Source organism: Netta rufina (genome assembly GCF_964035555.1).
Source record: "Netta rufina genome assembly, chromosome: 1".
NCBI lineage: Eukaryota > Metazoa > Chordata > Aves > Anseriformes > Anatidae > Netta > Netta rufina.
The window spans coordinates 80,819,703-80,837,200 of NC_140123.1; the positions used below are offsets into that span (position 1 = coordinate 80,819,703).

General features: G+C 50.1%; 1 protein-coding gene across 1 annotated transcript in view; it reads left to right on the top strand.

Annotated features, from left to right (window-relative positions):
- The window catches only part of RAI2 (retinoic acid induced 2), a 32,491-nt gene that overhangs the window by 12,714 nt on the left and 2,279 nt on the right, over positions 1-17,498 (top strand). The gene's annotated exons all lie outside the window — the stretch shown is intronic.

Genomic DNA, 17,498 nt, shown 5'->3' on the forward strand with positions numbered 1-17,498 from the left:
TGCGTGTGTAGCTTTACTCTCAGCATCCCCAAGGGCTCTGCAGTTAACTGAAAGAAATGAAATCATGATAAATACCCTGCAGCTCTTGATACCCTGATGCAGGTCTTCGGCTGGAGGTGGGGTGATGTGTGCCCATCCACTGTTTGGCCCCAGCAGTCCTGCAGCCAGTGTTTCCAGAGGTGCGAGCTGGTGCTTGGTCATGCAGCCAGCACATGGGTATGTATGTGCCATATTTCTGTAGTCTGTGCTAGGTTTTTGTGCATCTGCCACCACTGAAGTGCCTGCACCTTCTTGCCAGCTTTGATCTACTCACCGTCACTGCGCTCCCCGAAGGCAGAGGAATATTACCCCCCCTTGGCAGAGAGCAAGAAGAGGCACAGAGAGATGTCAGGTCGGATTTTAAAAGTTATTTTCACATCCAGATATGCAGAGACACCTCGGGGGGAATTTTTCCAGACCGTGTGTCTGTGTACTCCAGGCCATGTCTGCCTATGAACCTGGCTTGCTCGACCTTACGTGGGGGGTTTGTGGCAGGGGACGTGAAGGTGCATCTCTATGCTCGAGAAACCTACCTGGCTACTGTGTGTGAGGAGGTGAGGGACCAGGGATGTGCAGAAGACCAGAAGAAAAGGCAAGAGGGTGAACAGCCAAAGTAATGTATGTATGAGGGCGAGGAGCGCTGCGTGCTTCTGTCGCCACTCCGTTGGAAGGATGTGTGCAGCTTGTGAGTATCCATTAATTAGTGATGTGTTTGCTCCGTGCTGGTGTCAATAAAACCTTAATAGTACATGGTACCGGCCTGTGATTACTTCCTTTTTTTCGCATCCCCTCGTGAAGATGCGTGGCTGTCAGTGAGTGCAGTTGCGCCCTGTGTACAGTGTATATCACTGTGGCTGATGATGTAGGAAAGGGACTGTAACATTGTTCAGCAGCTAGTTAACTCCCATGTTGTTTTTTTCCCTTATAGAAAGGTCTTAGATATGCAGTACTTGCGTACACAAAATAATCAACATTGGTCTTTCTTCTGGTGAAACATGCTAATTCTTAAAATGGCTCCTGCCCAGGCATTGCTGGCTACACTTAGTGCCTGCAGTGCGATGGGTTAGCAACAACAACAGCAAAGGCTCTCCTTCATTTCCTTTATATGCATATTGTGCAGCTTTTCAAACAGTGCATCAAACAACACCGACTGGAAATTTCCAGGCCCATTTCCTGTCTGGTGCATGCTCATAAAGCAGGATTGTCTGTACAGTACGTAGCTGCAGCACTGCAGAAAGTCAATAAAGAGCTGACCACCTCACCTCTATCAAAAGCAGTTGAGAAACCCTGCCTCATCTGCCTTATTAAAACCACACTTGACTCCTGCAGAGAGACATAGCTGGAAACCTTGAAGAGAAGGAATAAAAAGGAGGCTGAGCTTGCAGTGAGTATTCTCCTTTTGGCTCTTACAGTAAGGTTAAAGAGTGTTTATTGTAAAATGAACCAAAAAGGCAGATTCATTAAAATGTTGCATAAGTGTGCGCATTTTGCTTGAACTTCTGACTCTCCCGCATACAGTATGACACAGAGATAAGATGATTCGTTATTGCAGCAATGAGTAGATTTAAATAGCTCCCTAATGGATTTGCGTTTTCAATTTAAGGATGTATATGCGTATATATGTGCACGTGTGTACGTACTCATTGTTTGTAAGGAAGGGCATGTTGTAGAAATAGATATGAAAGGTAGGATTTATGCTGCAAAACGTATTTCAGTATGTGTGTGGAAGGCTGCCTGTTTTTTTTATTCCTTATATAAGAGTAATCGATTGAATGTTTGCCAAGCTTTCAGTAGGATCCATCAGGAGTCCCCACCCCCACCTTCTCAGGGCCTGCTAGCTTTTTCTCACCTTAAAATGAAAAAAAGAAAGAACTTTAACAGAAAGATCATTGCTTTAGCTTAATACTGTAAGATTTCAGAGATTGAATTTTCTGATAGTAATGAAATGAACCCTGAGTTGTGCCATGAATTTGATTGCAGCTAATTTGATTTTTGAGATGCTCGACAAAGCTAGCCCATTAGCTTTAGCCTCACATGCTTTGGATTTGTACAAAGCGGTATTTAGATATATATACGTGTGTGTGTGTGTGTGTATATAAGATGAAAATCTCTCTGGTAACTCAGTTGTTTGTAACAATTAGTGTCAGTAAGTAGTTACTAACTATAGCCCTGCTGCACGCAGTATCCGGTGCGTTGCTGGCCATTAATCGTGCTGTGTTTATCGCTGTGGTGGCACAGGGTTGGTTTGTCTTTTCACAAGGAGAAACACTGCTGAGCATTTCGGCAAAGAGACCTACACGAGCTCCGTCCTGCAGCTTTTTCCAGTTCAGATCTTCATGAGACCGGTCATTTGAATAGGAGCGACTCGTGTCAGAAAGGATTTTTTTGGCTGAAATTCACAGTTTCTATTTATTTGATGTGCCTCCGCAGGCTGTGGAGTGAAGTGCTCTGGTTGTCAGTGTCTGCCAAGAGGGAATGATATCGGGGTGGGGCATCCCACAGGACAGCCCCAGTGTCTTGCCTGTTCTCTTTACACTGTTTACTCTTGTTCAGCAGTTAATAAGGTGGTGGAAGATAGCCTTTTATATGTATATATGTAATATATAAGCAACTCCAGATAAGGAAGCATTTGGTGATGTCAGAAAACTGATGGCACAAGGCTACAGATAACCAGGAACAGCACTGAAGGGTTGATCGTGTCGGGGGGAAACAGAAGGAGGGATCTGCAGCTGGGGGAGATTGGTCACTGTGGGAAAAATTAAGGAGGATGCTGTTTACAGGACGGGGGATTAAGAGGAACTGGGGAGGGAGGAGGCGAGCCGCGGGGCCACGCAAGTTGGGAGCGATGCCGAAAGTTTTCCAGGCGATGGCCAAAGGTTGAGCCGCAGAGGAGACAACTGCCACGAGCTGCTCATCGCCCGGGGAGCTGCCAAAGGTTGGTCCTTGATGCAAAAGGTGTGACAGCTCCCGGACTGCCACCACCTTGGGATAATTTGGAGACGTCGCATCTGACGTTTCTCAGGCAATGCTAGCTAGAAAGGAAACAATTTTACACATCAGCAGTTTCTTATGATTAATAATATTATCCTGCCTTAATTGAAAAATGGGCTGGGGCCCTTAAGAAAAAAATTAAGCTGCAGGAATTAGTATCTAGCCTCTTTCTGATGAATGTATATTTTTACACGCCGCATATTACTGTCTGGGCTTTTAGAAATAATAGTGCAGCGTATTGTAATAAAAAAATCGTCCTGTGTTGTTTGTAGCTGCGTGGCACCGTGCTGTCTGGCTGAGTTGACTTTAAGAGCCCAAATGCTCGGGTAGAGCCAGTGTGAGGATGCTGAAATCCTTTCAGAGGGAATTTACGTACAAATAGGAGGGTGATGTGTAGGCTCCGGGCTTTGCTATCAGTTGTTATTGCTGAGAGATATTCACAGGCAGCTGATGCCAGACATAGCATTAGCGGTAGTCAGCGTCAGTGCCTTTGTGGAAAGCCGGTAATAAAATCCGAGCGGGCTCCTGTTTGCGTGGTTTTCAAACATCGGTGAATCATTTTAGGCGGCAAAGTCAATTGCTGCTGGGGTGAGCTTGTGCAAGGGTCTCTGCGAGCCACTTTCTCTACCTAAACAAAGCTGGAGAGGGAGCAAGAAAGCTGCTGCCGAAGGAGGGGAGGTGTGCTGTGCCCGGCGGGCAGCTGCAGCCGCCTTCTCCTCGGAGGACCACAGCTTCAGCAGCCCCCGGGGAGGGCCTGAAAGCACGGGGATGTGCGAGACGCCAGCGTAGCACCTCGAAACGCAGACGCCCTGTTCCCCCCACCTAGAGCTTGCAGGTACTCCCATTAGCTTCAGCGCTGCCAACCCAAACACTGATGAGTCAAATCTCCCTGGAAACCATGCAGTGCAGAAGCCCGTGCGTCTGGAGTCACTGGTGCTGCTCTGTGTCTCCGGCAGACAGGCACGAGAAGCTCTCCTCCTCCTTCACCTCCTCCTCTTCCTCCTCTTTCTTCTCCTCCTCCTCCTCCTCCTCCCCGGGGAGCTGCGATGGCCGCGCTGCGCAGGGAGAGCTGGAAGGAGGAGGAAAGGCCGGGCTGGGAGCGAGGCGGGTGCAGGATGCTCGCCTGAGGACTCAGCCAGGATCAAAGGTCTGTTTGGCCACCTTCTCCTTTGTGTTTCGGCCCGTGTCCCTGTTAAGGCAGACAATGGGGAGGTCGGTGTTAAAGTGCTTCCTTCCATCCCTCCATCCTTCTCCCCCCGCCCGCCCCCGTCTTCTTCGTCCGTCCCTGGAGGAAACGCGCGCCTCTGCCAAGATCCTGCCTCGCGAAAGTAAACAACCCGAAATTACAATAAAATGCTGAGATGTGCTGGGCCTGACACTCGGGAGCCGCGCGGCGGAGAATGATAAAAAGGATCGTCTATAGATAGCCTCCGTGAGAGAGAAAATATCCCTCGTCTCGGGCGGGTCTCCGAACCGAGCACGGGGACGGGGTGGATGCAGAAGAAGGGATTTCTTCCCCAGACCCTAAGGTCCTTAGGAGGTTTATCTCGCAGCATCTGTCAGCAGCTCGCTGGCACGTCGGTGGTTGGCCGTGGCACAACGCTGCCAATATTTGGGGCTCTGCCCTCGTGTGCCCATACGTGCTGCCGTTGCGTGATGTTTTGGGAGCCGGTAGCGCACTGCAAGCCCCCCAGGTGAATAACGTGAGCTGCAACTTGTTTCCTCCAGGGTTCTTCCACATAATTCAGACTACGGCAGCCCTAAATGGAGGTGTAATCCCCGGGAGATGAGCCGCCTTGGACGCTTGCCAGTGTAGCAGGCTGGGTAATCTGCACTGTCATCAAGATTTGCGGATTAGCTCCAGTGAAGCTAGTTGGCTTTGACGTTTCATTAGGGAAGTTTTCGGGAGTTTTTCATCCCCGCTCTTTCTGCTGTGAAATATAGATGAGGTAGTTGTGCTATCCTTGCACCTTTTAACATTTGTGCAAGTCGATACCGGCACTGCAAACATCTCTGAGCCACTGAGGATTTTTTAAATCATTGCCTGTTTAGGAAAGACTCCCTGGGTCAAAGGCTAATTTTGTAAAGGATCTGCTCTCCCCAGTGCTAACCAATAAATTTTCATCTGGGTAATGTACGTTACCGAAATGTTACCTCCCAAAGAAGGGATAAAAGCAAATGCTGCTCATCCTATAGCCTGCAAATATTTTGAAAAGTGACCCAGAGCATCCATAAGATGGCCACTCATCAAGGTCTCGCAAGAGCCTTAGAGGACATTTAGTTAAAAATCAAAATGCTAAATGTAGGGGAAAGAACCGTGCGTGTGAGGAGGCCGCGTGTAGCAGTGACAGCGCCGTAAATTGTCTGCAGGGTTCAAGGGAGCGGGGAAGGACGCCGTGTCCTGAAGTCACTTGTTCCCAGCAGAGACGTCTCCGCTGATAAGAGCCGGTTGTTGTTTGCGGTGACAGTGATCGAGGAGGACAAGGTAAAGGCTCACCCCGTGAGCTCCTGCAGCGTTTTGCAGAAACCGGGATGTGGCCTGCTTTATTTATCATAGCTAGAAGCGTGCCAAGGTTTCCTGCCTGCTGGAGAGCATGGGTGCTTGTCCTTGGAGCTTCCTTTGCAGTCTCCCTAATGCCTTCCCAAATTTTCTCCACAAATGCACCCACAGGGACCAGCGATACCTTTGGGTATTTACCTTGCTCTACTAAAAAAATACAGAGTTTATATAAGTGTTGGACAGAATTTTTTCGGGCTTCTGCAATTATCCATCATTCATGTCACAGTAAACTGGGTGTGAAGAGACCTTTGTAGATCTGGAATAACAAGGAGTTGAACTGAACTGCTGCAGAGTGTTTCTCTGAGAATTTATTTTAGGGAGAGGGGCACGTTCAGTTGGCAGAAACGCATCCTACATGAAGGGCTAAACACCTTGCAGGTGGAGAGGTCTCGATTTGGGATAAAGCAGCATTTCCTGCAGCGTGCATTCCTGCAGTCCAAAAGATGGAGAAAGAGAATATAAGTGTGTGTGTGTGTGCACGTGCACATACATACAGTTCCTGTTGAAGGCAAACATCAATTTTGATGATCTGAATATTGATAGAGCAGTTTAGGAATAGTTTGTCCAGGGAAGGTGTTTGCGCTGTTGTACTTGCCAGCCCCGTGAAATCAGACAACCTTCCAATCCATAAATCACAGCACAGTATTTGCCAATCCAATTTCCACGGTTGCACTGAGCAAGCAACGCTATCCAAAGAACATTATTTAATCAAAGCAATAAAACCAAAAAAGGGTATTGATTCTCCTTTGGCTTCTTCAGGTTCTTGTTCATTTTGGCCTTCGAAGATATGTTGATGTGTTTCAGCTGCCATTTTATTTAGTTGCTTTATTGCTAAGATCGGAGGCTTTTTGCTTAGTCATGGTAACCCTTTGCTGTAAAGCTTGGGACATGCTCCGTGGTGTTTGCAGGTTGTGTGACACCTTTTCTAGCCATTTCTGCTGTTTTGCTGATTCGAGACCTTGGGGAGCCCAAGGAGGGCTGTGGAAGAGCGCGTGGGCCTGCCCGAGGACGCCGGTTTGCCTCACCTGCCTTTTTGCAGGGCGGCCAAAACACTGCAATTCTTCTCCAGCTTTCAAAGTTGCGGCAGTGCATCACTGCCTCGCTTGTGGCCAGAGGTGTTTTTCATCCGTCTTCGGCAGCTGCTGCAGAAGGACAGTAGACATCTCACGGTGAGGCTCGGTTCTGCAAGCTAAGGGCATTGCATCAATCAGCGGCCCTTCATTTTCACTCCCTCTGACTCTTCCCCAATAAACTCAAATTTCCATCCCCTCGGTGTTCTTTACAGCTTTGTGCATCTTATCCCTTGTGTCAGCAGCTCCATTTTTTTTTTTTCCCCTCATCATCATCTTCCCTACAGCAGTCACACTGCTGATTTATTTTTTTTGGATGTTTTCCTGCCCAGAGGTCCCTGCGTTGGGCCCTGCACCATCTCACTCTCTGCAGCAGGCACCGGGTGTCCCCAGAGCTGGGTCCTGCTGGTCTCACTGCCCGTGGCAGGTCTCCATGTGCTCCCACTTCCTTCCACAGCAGCCGCTCCTGGGGATAAATCACGAGGAGCATCAGCGGAGTGGGCTCTCCTGGGAGGATGTGCGAAGGATGAGATGAGTGGTGGTGTTTGGTGCCTGCTATCAAGTGGTCCTTTGATCTGGAGACAACCCAGAGGTCCTTGCAGCTCTGCGATGCAGATGTCAGGAGCTCTTCATCTTATCCCCCTTCCCTCTCTCTCTGCCCCTTGCTTCAGCTTTTTGGGACGTGCTCCTGACCCCGTGGGCCGGCTGTCCTGGCTGCTCCCAGAGGTAGCTGCGCTCCTGGAGTCCACCCCCTACGCCTCGCCGAAGCTGTTGCACAGAAGTCCCACCAAACTGAAGGTAGAGCTTCACAGCCCGTGGGACCCGACATTAGGGCTAAAGGCATTTTTCCCTCGGGATCAGCAGCAGACTTCTGAGGTGGGTGAGGAGAAGAAACTGGTCATACTTAGCCGCAAGAATCCCGAGCCTGTACGCCATCCTTTTCTCCAGCCATATTTGCAAGGAAAGGGGTGCAAGTGAAGCATCTGAAGGATGATGTGGCAGCCTGACCTCGTGAATGTGCTGAACAACGGCTGTGTGCTGAACAACGGCTGTGGACTTGTGCTCGCTGGTCAGCACGGTTGTCATCCCCGGCTTAAAAATAGCTCTTGTTTTTCCTTTGTTTTACCCCCCAAACTTACTCTCCGAAGGCAGCTGTGCCTGTCGCATGTTTAAAACAGATTTTTCTTCACTGGGCGTATGGAGGAAGGTAGAGGAAGTGATAAATCTCTAGAACCAGTGTGATAAAACAAACCATCTCCGAGGGCCAGGCACTGAGCCTTTCCCTCACGCAGTGCCGTGGTGTGGCTGCCCCATGGACGGCAAGGTGAGCGCTGACTCGGAGGGACGAGGCTGCCAGAAGGTGGCTCTTGTCATCGGGCAGGGATGCTGGGGGGTGAAGCTGCACGTCTGGGGTGCCATCTGCCAGCAACAGATAGATTTGGGGAGCTGGAGGAAGAGAATCCACCGTGGTCGGAAGAAAATAAGTAACAACTCTGGGGGGGGGGTTGAGGATTTATGGCTTTTCTTCCCGCTAATAATCTGAAGAAAATCCATCATCCTTCCTCCCCGGTTTTGACACGGGAAATACTTTGTAGTTAGTTATTTCCTGCACTCCCTGTTAGCATCAAATCGATAACAGGGTCAAACTACCAGCTACACGCTCGCCCCTTTCTTCCCCGTGCTGCTGCTGCTGCTGCTTGGAGCTGGGGAGCAGCCAGCTGCGGATCCCAGCGGCGCGGCTTCTGCAGCCCCACGTGTCCGTGACACCGATGCCCTGCAGGACAGCGGCTCAGCTTCTCTCCTACAAGCTCTGGGCCACCTCCAGGTGGGCACCGAAGGGCTCCAGCGGCGGCTGGAGGATGCAGGGCGGATGCTTTCGGCTTGCCGTTGTCCCCCATCTGCGAATCTCCGAGGCGCGCTCGTCTCCTGAGTCACATCCGTGTCACCCGCCGGGCAGCGTGGTGCTGGGGATGTTGTTCTCGCGTCACAGGGATATTTTCGGGCTTTCTTCTCACCGTGACCTTTCAGCCTCCTACCGCATTTCCTGTGAGAACGGGAGCTTGTCCTTTCCCAAACAACGTCTTGGTTTCTTCGGGCGTTTTCCAAGGCAATGCGCATGAAAGGGCAAGCTAGGACTGCTGGAAAAACTATGTTAGGTGCCTCTCCCGTCTTCTGAACATTACCTGCTTGATTATTTCTGTCCTGGTAGAAGGGTTTGAGAGTAGACATCAAAACAGATTTCCTTCTATCATGACCACTGCATGGCCAAGAAGTGTCGCCTCTCCAGCGGTCGGGCACGCGGGCAGCCCTGCTCCCTGAATGGCAAGCGGACCACCAGCAGCCACGATCTTGGTTTTAAATGATGCCACAGAAGAAAATGCCATCCTGATGTCCGAATGCTCTCAGTTCTTTTCTCTATACCTGAAATTGCCAATTAAACAAGATCATTTCTGGTGAGCCAAAAAAAAACCACCTAGCCCCTTTGGAATTAAATTGTAAGCGGGTCTGTTTTCTTCTTGGCTCGGTCAAAAGGCTTTTATTTGATAATGTTCAGATTTTTACCCACCAAACACCATAATTCTTTTGGTTTTAATTAAAGATTTTTTTTTCCTTTGCACTAGACTGATGCTAAACTGGATTCACTAAATCTTCTTATGCTGTAAGTAGCAGTGACCCAGATAAACACATTTAAAAATTCAACTACTGAAACTGCGCTGTGTTGCCTTTGCAATATGCAGCGAGAGAAATCTAAAATAATTCTATAAATTTACAAGGGCGGCACGCAGCTTCAAATCATTAAAAGTAGATTCATAGACTAATTTAATTCTTCTAAATTACATGCACAAATCTGCAGGAAAAAAAAAAGTGTTACTTGGTTTGGAGTCAGACGCTTGAAAGTTACAAAGAGGCCTGTGAAAAAATTGCTTTTTCCTTCTGCATCTGTACTTTTGCAGAAAAACAGAGGCCTTTTGGAAAAGAGGGGCTCATTGATTGTGTATTTACGAATACATTCTGCTGCAGCCACACAGGGCCACGAACACAGGTAACCACGAAGAGGTTGCATCGCTTTGCTCCTCTGTGCCCGAGCTCACAGCTCTGGTGGTGTTTTGGTGTCAGGGCTGGGATCCAATCCCACCAAGCTCACCTCGCACCCAAAGGCATGGCCTGGGGGAGACTGCATTGACAGACGTGGATCAAGACATGGACATGAAGACGTCTCCACTGACTGTATCGAGATGAGGACATCAAGGCTTCTCCACTGAAGGGGTCAAGACATGGACCTCAAGACTCCATTGAATGGATCAAGACATGGACATTGCCAAAGCACCTTGTTTGCCTAGGTTTAAGCAAACCCTTTCCAAGGCCCCCAAAATTGTGGCTCAACAGAGAGTGACAGGATGCTACCAGTGGTTTCAGATGTTCATTTTGTGTGTTTTCTGCCAGATCAGGGGATGGAGGCTGGTACCACGGCCCACCAGCCAGCCACACAAGCCCTGCTGATCCCCGGGTGCTGGCGGGGAGGGCTGGGGGGCGTCTCTCGCACCCTATAACTTGCCCAAATGCAGAGGTTCACATTTTTTTTTTGTTTTGGTGAATTTTTAGACCACAGAGTCAGCTGTGTTTACACAAGGAAGAAATATATGCTATCGGGGACAATCGGATAATAAACAACCTTTAATTAGCGCAGAAGATGCAATGGGACCTAATCCTTCAGTGCCTGTTTAGACAGCCAAACCTAAACAGCAGGGTCCGTCGCCCCGCCACGCTGCTCTGGGGGGGCCAGGGGAGCCCCAGGCTGCTGCCACCATCTCAGTACCCACAGATGGGTGGTGATGAGGGGCTCAACCCAGACCAGGGACCGCATCCTGATCTGGGGATGGTTTGCAGCAGATGAGGATGCTGCCCCCTGTATTCGGTGGGTGCTCAATGGCTTGTGTTTTGAGCAGTTTCTTTGGTTTTTGGTGGGTTTTTTTTGATTTCCCAAGCTTAATCCCAGCACAGAAGACCCTGGGGTGGCAGTGGTACCCCTCGCTGGCAGCCATCCCACCCAGACAGGCAGCATCGCCTCAGCAGGCACCGAGGTGGCCTGCAGGATGAAGACTGACAGAAAAATTTGCTCCGGAGCTGCACCAGTGTGCCGAGCCATCCCTGTCCCTCCGGGCGTCTTTCTGCGCTGCCTCCCCAACGCCACACCTCCCAGCCAGGCTGTCGGAGTGGCCCGCCGACGCTCCCCGAGGGCTTTCAGTCGATGATGATGGATTGCACCGAGCCATTAATGCAGCGGTCTCATCTGGGAAAGACGTAATTGCCGCTCCGTGTCCCACCGCTCCTCTGAGTTTTTTTCGGCACGTGATAGCGTGTGCTGCGATGGGAAGGGCTGGTGACGAGCGCCGCAGTAAATATGTCAGGGGCATCCTTCCATCCTGCTGCCAGCCGGCCGACAGCGAGGTGGGGACGCGATAAGCACAAAATTTGGTGTGATGCAGTCGTAGCAATGGATGTGCTCTCCGAAGGTGTGATGGAGAAGCATGGGCAGCACCGATCTGGTTTTCTCTCGCAAGGCACATCTGCAAAATAGGTTTGCGTTGGCTGGTTCCTGGTGTCAGGGAAATAACATTTACTTTTGGACCTCGATGGGAAGGGGGGAAGAGGAAAGCTGGGGGAGCACAGCTGCAAGGAGCGGTAAGCGGGGCGTGCGCCTCCCTGGAGCCATGCTGCTGTAGTCCAGCCGGTGAAAACCTGCTGAAAATTGGTGAGGGCACACATCCACGGTGCAGGGTGGCATCTCATGCTGGTGCTGTCTGGCATTCAGAGGGCTGGCACCTCATGCATGACAGCAGGACCGAGGGAACAGGTCATCCCTGCCTCTCCCCATCACACCAGGAGAGGCTCAGTGCAGCCACTGGGGTGAAAGGCAGCGTGTAAAAGGGTGTGAAAGTGAGAGAAAACAGTGCCTTTTTCCTCACATCACAGGAATCCAGAGTTTTTCTGTCTTTTAAACAAAATGCCGGCGTCTGCTTACAAATTCTTGCAAGGATGAAAATGAGGGGCTGCTTTCTCTTGAAAGTTTTTCCATCCACGTAGTTTTAGATAGGGTGGGACAAGAACAGGGTGAGTTTGAAATCTGACGTGGCTGTGCTTTCTGCTTCAAAATCAATGCTAGCATCATGCTGGTGAAATGCCGGGGTTGGTAAAGGGTCAGTGAGAGGGAGAATCCAGTGAATCTGGCGCTATGAATACAAAGCTTGGACTGGCAAGCCGAACGAGCTTTGGGTTACTCGAGTCAGTGGGGGAGGATGAAGCATTAAATAACCACATTTTGCACTGCAGAAGGGAAGAGTCTACCCTTTTTCTCCGAAAACAGCACCCCCATACTCCTGCACCTTGGTAGCTGACCATGCCCCTGAGTGAGACCCTGCCCACAGGAGGAGAGAAGCTGATGGCTCCGTGTTGGGTTCCCTGTGCTCGGTCTTCTCATTTGGGCCTGGATTCAGGGAATTTCTTCCCTGCAGTCACAAACTGGCTTCTGCTCATTCATCCCTGTGGCCTCGAGAAGGTCCAGCGAGGAGGGCCAGGCACGTGGAGGTGCTGGGGTGGACGGGGTGCCCATGGTGCTGGTGGCATCTCCCTTGCTTCTGAGCTGTGGGACCTGTGGAGGGTTGCTCTGGTGGGCATCGCTGGTCAGGAGGCACCTGAAGATGATGAAACATCGTGGCATAATGGGCCCAGGGTCAGGTGTTTCACCTGCAGAAGACCCATAGCAGCTTAAAAATGGATTTTGACTTGACCTGGTCAGCTGAAACGGGGTGACTGGTGTGCATGGAGGTCCCCATCATGTGTAGCTGGGAGTGACACAGTCACCTCGTCCCGAAGGGACAGGCAACGGGGGCAGCTTTTGCCACGCCAGTTCTCATCGAGGTAATGGGAAAGATCAAGTGAACGCAAGAAAAACATCTGAGGCTGGGATCAGGGAACTGCGTCAGGACAAAACAGGGAGCCGAGGGTTTCTGAGCGGGGAACAAATCTCTGCCGAGGAGCTAATGAGGCTTTGAAGTTGTTTAACTGATATCAAACTCTGCAATCCTTTGCAAGAGCTGCAGTGCTTGGAGGACTGCTTAATAAAGCTCTTGACTGGGAAGGAGCAAATATTTTATCAGGCTGAGTGCTTTTTGTTGCGGGTTTGGGGGGAAGCGGGACGGGCAATTACATTTAATTGGTGTCCTTCCCCTCCTGTTATCATTGGGGTATCGATTGCTGGGAAAGCAGAATGCATGTTTTCTAAAATTTACTGTAAAGCGACGGCTCTCTTGTTTGTTTTGTTTAGCTCTGTGCTCTCAAAACAGCTCATTTTTCTTTGCTTCGCTGGCAAATACAATGTTTTGATTGAAAGCGATACCAAATAATCAGTTAAATGGGATTTTTAATGTCAGGAAAAATTGTTTAAAATATTTTTTTCCCATAGGAAAATCACGCAGTTCGCTTTTCGAGCCTAAGAAGCCTCTTAGTGCCAGCACGAGCCTCCTTTCTCCCCGCAGCCTCGCTCCAAAAGCCAACATGTGGGCGCAGCGTGCGTGTAGGCACCGTGCGGGCCCAGGTATGGTGCACATCGGGAGCTACGGTGCCAATGCTGTCCCACACAGTTTTTTACCTTTAATTTACAATTTCTGAGGCTGCTGCTGTCTCGCCCTTCTCTGAAGAAGAGCTGCGGCCCTTCTCTGGACAGAAACAGAGAGCGTGGAAGCCGCAAGGGCCTGCGAGGTCGAAGGGATGTCAGCGGCCTGGGTGGCACATGAGCCAGCAGTAATTACGGCTGGCAAATTTATATTTGTCCTTCGCGTGTCAGGTTTAATGCATCGGATCGCCATGCGCTGTCTGAGTGGGTTGGGCTTGCTGCAGGCTCTCGTAGTACGCCAAGGGGGAGGAAATAAACCACATCTGGAAAGGTTTTCTCCTCAGAAAGTTGCTGCAAGGTCCTTCCCACCGCACAGCCTGGAGGCAGAAGGGACTGGGACGTGCGGTGGATGTGAGAGACTCGAGCAGTTGGGAATTTTTAGCGAGGCCTCTCAGTCGGGTGTAAAAATTCACTGCAGGTTGAAATGTGTCAGGCCAGCGCTCTGTTCGTTCATCCCCCAGCGCTGTCTGTCTGTCCCCTGCACGCCGCCCTTGGGAGCGAAGGCACCGGTTTCGGATCTGTGACAGGATTTTTTTTTAAAATTGGCCCGATTTGTTTTAAAATGAGCAGAAAGTGTCTCCTCTCCTCCCCAGAAGGGATTGCAGACTACAGGCTGTTGGCAACAGCAGTGCAGCTGGCAGATCTGTTGCCCTCGCCCCGCTCGTGCAGGCCCGCTCGGGGTGTCTCACACATCGAGCCCCTTTCTGGGGCTGACAGGGCCACATTTGGGGTGTGTCTGTCAGCCAGCAGGAGGGTGAAGGGCTGGTTGTCTCAACAGACACCCTGCAGGGGTCTCCTCCTCTCCGAGGGGGTCACCACCAGCCTTCCCGGTGCCTCTGCACCCAGCCAAGACGGCGACACCAGCAGTGTTGGTGGGGATGTGTGATGCGAAGCCTTTGCTCCTGTCGGGCGGCAGCGACGCAGAACAAAAGTCACGGGATGCAAGATGATTTATAGGTCCTTGCTGTCGGTACGTGCCCTGGCTGCCCCCTTGCTTATTTACCGCGGATGGATGCGGAGGGAGGGGATGGGCTTTGGCTGCTGAGGACAGGTGGGTCCAGCCTGGGGTCCTTACACAACCCAGTTCATGCCATTAGGTCAAGAGATCGAACTGGGCTATGCTGGAGCACCAGGACCACTGCATGCGTTGCACCCACAGTGTGGAGAGCTGCGGTCCCACACAACAGCCCTGAGAAAAGTTTGCGGCACGGCCATCAGCAGGGGACAAAAAAAACACGCCAGAGTTATCGCCGCCCTTTTAATGGCATTTCTGTACAGCTAACATATCATTTCCTGTAGAGTTACACACATCATTGCCTACTGCCATGAACTTAACTCTTATCAGCACCCCGGTGGGAAAACCCCAGATATTTACAATAGCTTTCTTTTCAATGTTGGGAGCTTATTTTCAATTAAAACAAACAGCAAATTAAATATTAAATAGATAAGTAGGGAAAGTGAAATTAATTGATTTTCCGACACTGAGGTGAGGTAGGCAGAGGAAACTTAAGGCAATTTCACTGAGCTGTATTGCCTCCCTTTGCATTTATTAGATACATGAAACTAAGTTTTAAAAACTTTTAATGTTTCATGCACGGCGAAGCAGCAGTCGTCAAAGAAAAAAGCAGCACATGCTTCAGGTCGGTGTATATTAAAGGGGAAGGGTGGTACAGCTCTCTCTGTTAATATCAAGGCTGGAAAGCGCCATTCAGTCAGAGTCCTGTCCACACCACCGTGGGTTTTTGTACCCTGTTCTCGACACTCATCGTGTAAAGAGGGAGTCCGGGAGCCACAGGACAGCTCGCTGGGCAGCTCCAGTGTTGTTGGGGAACCACATTTGGCCATGCCTTAAAGTTAAAAAAAAAAAAAAAAAAAAAAAAAGGCAACGAGGGAAAGCAGGCATCTCTTCAAGGTGTCTGATGGTGATAGATGAGCTCTTCTTTCCCTCGCCTAGATATTTCCTCTGCCCTGTCGCTTTTTAAAGCAGCAGTGGGGGATTTTATTATGTTTTATACTTTCATCCTCTGCGGTTATCTGTCTCTCTCGCCGTGGGTCCGTACGGCATGCTAATCCCTCAAGGCTCTTACACAGCATAATTTTCATCTTAATTTTTCTATTTCTCAATGTTAAACGGCTTTGCCAGGGGAATAGAAGGTCATTTCCTGTCCCCACCAGATCATTCGTTTTCTGTGAAAACACAGAGATCTCACGCTTTGCAAACACACAGAGAAATCAGCAATAGCCAGCCTGGTTTGCAAAACACTCGTCCGTGCCGCAGAACCGAGAGGAGCCGAGGTGCTGCTGCAAGCTGCAGAGGCTGAAGGGCTTGTAAATGGCTCTTTTGAAGAAAGAGGCTGTAGCAGAAGTATGAAATGGCTTTTTAATTCATTAACAAAACCAACAGTGTTTATTTCTTCGACTTGAATCTGCTGAGCAGTCTCCTCATTGTCTTTATTTTTAGAAACGTTAGCTCTTTATTTTTCCAAACAAGACTGGTCTGATTTTTTTTATTTTTATTTTTTTTTCTGGTACCACTACTTGTCACTTTCTGAATAAGTGATTTTATTTTTCTCCTGCCTTTCTGTGCTTGGGAATCTCTGCCTGCCTGCAGCCTGTTTCAGCCAACGCTGAAAAAGGAAACAAACAAAAAACCTCAGCCCTGTACTTGTGAATATTTTCTTCAGAACATTTCATGAGATGAAAAAAATCATGAATTATTCTCCCTAAGCCAGCAGCAGCAGGGGAAAATGAATGACTCATCTGTTTACTTTTTAAAATCCTTTTTAAAAAAATCAGATGGGCCTGATGATAAATTATCAGAATTTTGCTCGGCCAGCCCCAGCTATTAACTCCCGACGTTGCTGGAGCCTCGCGCTCGCCGTGGCATCGCGCTGCCAGGCCCGGGGATTTACAAGTCTCGGGAGAGACGCTGAGATTTCCCGCTCCCCAGCCTTGGCCATGCTTTAGCCTTTGTTCGTGGGCTTGGGTTTTTTTTGTCTGTCCCCGTTTCGCTTGCAGGTTCCTGCAGCCAGCTACACGAGTGAGTAATTTATGTGAGTAGCAGAGCCTGTGAAGCTATCCGGGTGTGTTCAGACAGGGATATATCCCAAGGCCCGGGCTCCTCACACCCATTTCAGCGTCCTGCTGCCCTCTGTCTCGTCTCGCCCGAGCAGCAAACGTGACCCAAGGATGCAGGGAAGCACCCGGGGCCGAGCCAGCGCGGTGGTGACAGTGCGCAGTTCGCCCTTGGGTAGCAGGATGCAGTTGCGTGCAGGTGAAAAATGTAAATTTGGGGTGCTTTTGGTGCTTCCCCATGGTAACAGAGTTAAAAATGGACAAGTTTCCATGGTGATTATTACCGCAGGATGCGCTGCTCACTTCAGGAGCGGCACAGGCGGCGTGGCGGTCCTCCAGGCAAAATCTGCAGGCGTAAATTATTTACTCTTCTAAATAAATGAATGCACAGCAACATTAATTAATTTTTTTTTTTTTGAGGGGGAGAGGCAGGGTGTTCATCTTTGTAGGAAACAGGCTGCAAATTTCGCTGCCATCACGAACAGGAATGATCTCTGCCCTTTTATTTCCATTGACATTTTCTGGGTTTAGATGAAGGCGTGGGCTGGCAAAGTGGATTTGAAGTCGTTTTGGTTTTTATCCCCGCTGCCTTTTACGAACCAGGTGTCTGGTTCGAGGGACTGCCCACGTCGAGCGGGGCAGGTGCTGGGTTTTGGCCGGGTTTTGCTCTGGGTTTCTTCCCGTCGGGGGGAGCGCAGCCGGGCTGCTTCGTGACCCGCCGGAGCTGCCGCACCGATGGCCCAACCCGTGCTGGTAAATCCCTGCAAGACCAACAAGGGGCGGCTCCCGAGGGGGAACCGAGGACCCTCTGCCCACGACGGGACGTTTCCGAGCTGTGTATGTTTAGAAATGTTGGGTTTTGTGCATTTGCTGAGCTAAAGCCTTGTGCTGTCATTACGCGAGGCTTTGTTTAAATCTGTGAAACGCAGCAGTGCCTGAGCCCCTGCGGGAGCCTGCCTGCAGGAGGGGTGGTGTCTTGACTGCAGCCAGCCCTGGAGTCCTTTTAAATTATCTGTGTTTACGGCTCAATACAAGTTCCTCAAAACTCTTCGCACAGCACTCAGGGACGTCTGTATACACAGCACCCATG